Source organism: Salvelinus namaycush, chromosome 11 (assembly GCF_016432855.1).
Source record: "Salvelinus namaycush isolate Seneca chromosome 11, SaNama_1.0, whole genome shotgun sequence".
Taxonomy (NCBI): Eukaryota; Metazoa; Chordata; class Actinopteri; order Salmoniformes; family Salmonidae; genus Salvelinus; species Salvelinus namaycush.
Genome location: NC_052317.1, coordinates 25,906,009 through 25,910,280, shown reverse-complemented (window position 1 = coordinate 25,910,280; position 4,272 = coordinate 25,906,009). Strand labels below are relative to the sequence as shown.

The following is a 4,272-nucleotide window of genomic DNA, read 5'->3' as shown; positions in this document are numbered from 1 at the left end:
CAGCGTTTTATTAGACTACAACCTTTAGAACACAGTGGGTGGCAAACTTTCCTTATGGCTGAGGCAATCTAAACATTTAAGGACACATATGGCTATTTATAGGCTATAGAGAGGCCACATAAGATGTATGACTGAAATACTTCAGCAGCAATTAAAATAGGTTTAGGGCGTTCCTTTAAGGAGCATGAAGTGCAACCTTCAGCGAGGGAATGCCATTGATGCATAAATTAATATAACACGTTGTCCACTCTTATCACCGCATGAACCATCGCTTCCAGTCAGTTCTGTAAAGACGCAATTAACTCTAAAGTGACAGCGTGAAATTAATTTATTGCTTGTAATTAGTTTTCTGCATACTCTGAAAACAATCTAGGGTGTTCGTTGTCGTCCTCCAAGAGAGACTCTGAGGGCACTTGGCTGCTGCATCTCAGCAGCAGTGGTGCGTGGGTAAAATCACTGGGGAAGCCAGAAAAAAAAGCCATATTACAACCTATGTGTTGTGATAATTGCGTTGTTTGCTTTATAACCTGTTAGTTCATATGCCTTACGACCATGATATATAGGCCTAAGGCCGAGACAATAAGAAGACAATGTGGCAGAATAAATTCAACCTCACCTTTTTTTCATCACAAAATAGGAGAGCAACCTCTATCCGGTGAAGTCCACAAAGCATATTGCATGTATCAAACAGTTACATGACCTACAGCATGGTCAAGCAAGTCAATGTTTCTGTCATTTTTGAACTACTAAACAACTATTGATTTAGAACCACGGAGAGTTACCGCAAGTCGCAAAGAAAACAGTAGCTGCCTCCACTATTCCAGCACTATTTCAAATCATCTATGGTTAGTCTAACACAGTGACAACTAAAATATACCTAAAACAATTTATTACAGTCAACGTGAGATAAATAGGATGTGGCTGACAATGGTTGCGATTTGTGTTTGTGTGTGTGTGTGTGTGTGTGTGTGTGTGTGTGTGTGTGTGTGTGTGTGTGTGTGTGTGTGTGTGTGTGTGTGTGTGTGTGTGTGTGTGTGTGTGTTTGTTCAAGTAGAAAAACATGACTCACCCTACTTGTAGAGAAATGCCAATGCCATCCTCCTCTCTTTCATGTTGACGAAACGGTCTATGAGTCTGTCATACAGTACACACTTATATTTTTTGTTGTCCTAGGCTACCTGGCTAAAATGCTTGCTCTCTAGCCTAATTTCCTTTCATGGGCAACGTTAGCAAGTTAACATTAGCCTTCCACATCTAGCTACATATTGAACTTCCATCCTTTCAGTCCAGGGGCACAATGTATAAATGTATGATTGGATCAGAATCACCGTTATAATCATTGGCCAGTATGGAGAATGAAGTTAAACCAAATCCCTATCTCCATCCATGGCTAATTTAGGAAAGGGACAATTTTAGCCCATTAACTAGCCACCAAAGGACAACAACACAACGAGATGCAACAATTCAAGTTGTTTCTGTCAATTACGTATTTCTCTTTATGCGATGTGATGGTAGTGAAGCCAAATCCAAACTGGCTTGACATGTGCCAGGACCATTCACAGTTGAGCTCACTCAGTTTAGCTGATTGGATATACCATTTTTTTTTTTATTATCAAGGGAGGCCAAATTCTCGCTGGCTTCCCTTGCATTCAATGCTATGGGCGGCAACAATGTCATACTCTTTGTGACCTTTATGACCAGACAGTAGATACAGTAGATGGCCTACACAGACAGAGACAGAGGGGTGATGTTTTGTTCTCTCGGATGCTTTCTCCGGTGAGATACAATCAGCCTCTTGCGAATTGAAGGAATATTATGAAAACACAGAGAAGAAAGATGTATTTTATATTTTTTGGTCAATTGTTTGTGGAGCCTGGCTTCCCTTGGCATCCATGAATACACGCCACTGCATCTCAGTCCACCATGGAGTGACTGCTTTCAACTTACAGGAGGAGAATCTCAATTGCATTCCTTCTCAAAAAACATTAGATGAGAAAGCCAGAGGTCTCTCCCCTTTGACCTTCTCCTCCCATGAATTTTGAAAAGGAGGCGAGGAACGAGGAGTATGCAATTGAGAATCTCCCACAATGCACTGCAGGAGCTCTCTCTGTGACCTCTTAAACATCTGGTGGCTTTGACCTAGCCTGACGACTCACACTAAATTATTCTGCTGCTCTGTCATTCCCTACCAGAGAGGGAGAGGTGAGAGGTTTCACTCTGGCCAAAATCTGTCCAAAATAAACCCAATGCGTTTCTATGGGCTTATTTTGGACCTAAACCTGTGGCCTGGCTTCCCACCTTTGGGACAATAACTCCCATTGTTAGGGTGGAGACATTTCGTCATTATGTACAGATCTCTGTTGCTACGTACTTTAGTCTGAGACTACCATCATTGAAGTAATTTGTGGTGAAGTCAAAATGAGGTGTGTTGTATAAAACAAAGTCATCAGCGATTGGATCGTCTCTAACCAATCAGAGTGTCAAAGCCAATGACACATTTTCAAACCGCCGCATTACTCATGTGTGTTCTTGCTCTGGCCCAACTCATCGGTTTCTGAACTAATCAGACGGCCCTGAATGTATTGAAAGATAGGCCTACAGTACCATACGCTTCAGTATTGCTGTTTTTGTTGTCTGTGAAGTAGGGTTTTTTGAAATACAGCATTACTTGTACAAGTTGTGGCCAAATCAATGTATCAAATCTAAAGTATCCAAATATCAAAGTGAATTAGACACTATTGACATTTTATTCATGATTCATGAGCATAACTTTTTACTCAGTATCCACATTAGTATATGCTTTGACTTGAGAGGATTTCAGAAGAAAAGTCCCATGTTGCAACTTGCCTGACCTGAATGATGCACTTAAAAATTATTTTTAGTTCACCGTAAGGACATAATATGAAGGACCTGGGGCCTCATTTATAATCTTTGTGTACATTTTACACTAAATATCTACATGCACTATTTCTGAAAAGACTGTACACAAAGAAATATTGGGATTCATAAACTTGGCGCACGCCATACATTTGCATGTTTCCCGTTATGAATCAGACCTGTTGTACATGTTTCCCGTTATAAATCAGACCTGTTGTACATGTTTCCCGTTATAAATCAGACCTGTTGTGCATGTTTCCCGTTATAAATCAGACCTGTTGTACATGTTTCCTGTTATAAATCAGACCTGTCGTGCACACGTGAACGAGCATTATAACTCCGCCTGAAAAACGCCCATCATTCACCTTTTATGGTGACAATAACGCCCTTATTTGCTGAATACTTTAAAGGTATTGGAATTAGGTCAAGACATTATACACTGCTCAAAAAAGTAAAGGGAACACTAAAATAACACATCCTAGATCTGAATGAATGAAATATTCTTATTAAATACTTTTTTCTTTTCATAGTTGAATGTGCTGACAACAAAATCACACAAAAATTATCAATGGAAATCAAATTTATCAACCCATGGAGGTCTGGATTTGGAGTCACACTCAAAATTAAAGTGGAAAACCACACTACAGGCTGATCCAACTTTGATGTAATGTTCTTAAAACAAGTCAAAATGAGGCTCAGTAGTGTGTGTGGCCTCCACGTGCCTGTATGACCTCCCTACAACGCCTGGGCATGCTCCTGATGAGGTGGCGGATGGTCTCCTGAGGGATCTCCTCCCAGACCTGGACTAAAGCATCCGCCAACTCCTGGACAGTCTGTGGTGCAACGTGGCGTTGGTGGATGGAGCGAGACATGATGTCCCAGATGTGCTCAATTGGATTCAGGTCTGGGGAACGGGCGGGCCAGTCCATAGCATCAATGCCTTCCTCTTGCAGGAACTGCTGACACACTCCAGCCACATGAGGTCTAGCATTGTCTTGCATTAGGAGGAACCCAGGGCCAACCGCACCAGCATATGGTCTCACAAGGGGTCTGAGGATCTCATCTCGGTACCTAATGGCAGTCAGGCTACCTCTGGCGAGCACATGGAGGGCTGTGCGGCCCCCCAAAGAAATGCCACCCCACACCATGACTGTCCCACCGCCAAACCGGTCATGCTGGAGGATGTTGCAGGCAGCAGAACGTTCTCCACGGCGTCTCCAGACTCTGTCACGTCTGTCACATGTGCTCATGTGCTCAGTGTGAACCTGCTTTCATCTGTGAAGAGCACAGAGCGGCAGTGGCGAATTTGCCAATCTTGGTGTTCTCTGGCAAATGCCAAACGTCCTGCACGGTGTTGGGCTGTAAGCACAACCCCCACCTGTGGACGTCGGGCCC

The 4,272-nt window shown here is 42.7% G+C and overlaps 1 long non-coding RNA gene across 1 annotated transcript; it reads right to left on the bottom strand.

Annotated features, from left to right (window-relative positions):
- Nucleotides 1-310: 310 nt before the first annotated feature.
- Nucleotides 311-691, bottom strand: LOC120055570. Its single transcript, XR_005477702.1, has 2 exons — nucleotides 617-691; nucleotides 311-456 (listed from the first exon to the last, which is right to left on the bottom strand). It is a non-coding gene; the product is annotated as an uncharacterized LOC120055570 (long non-coding RNA).
- Nucleotides 692-4,272: the final 3,581 nt, after the last annotated feature.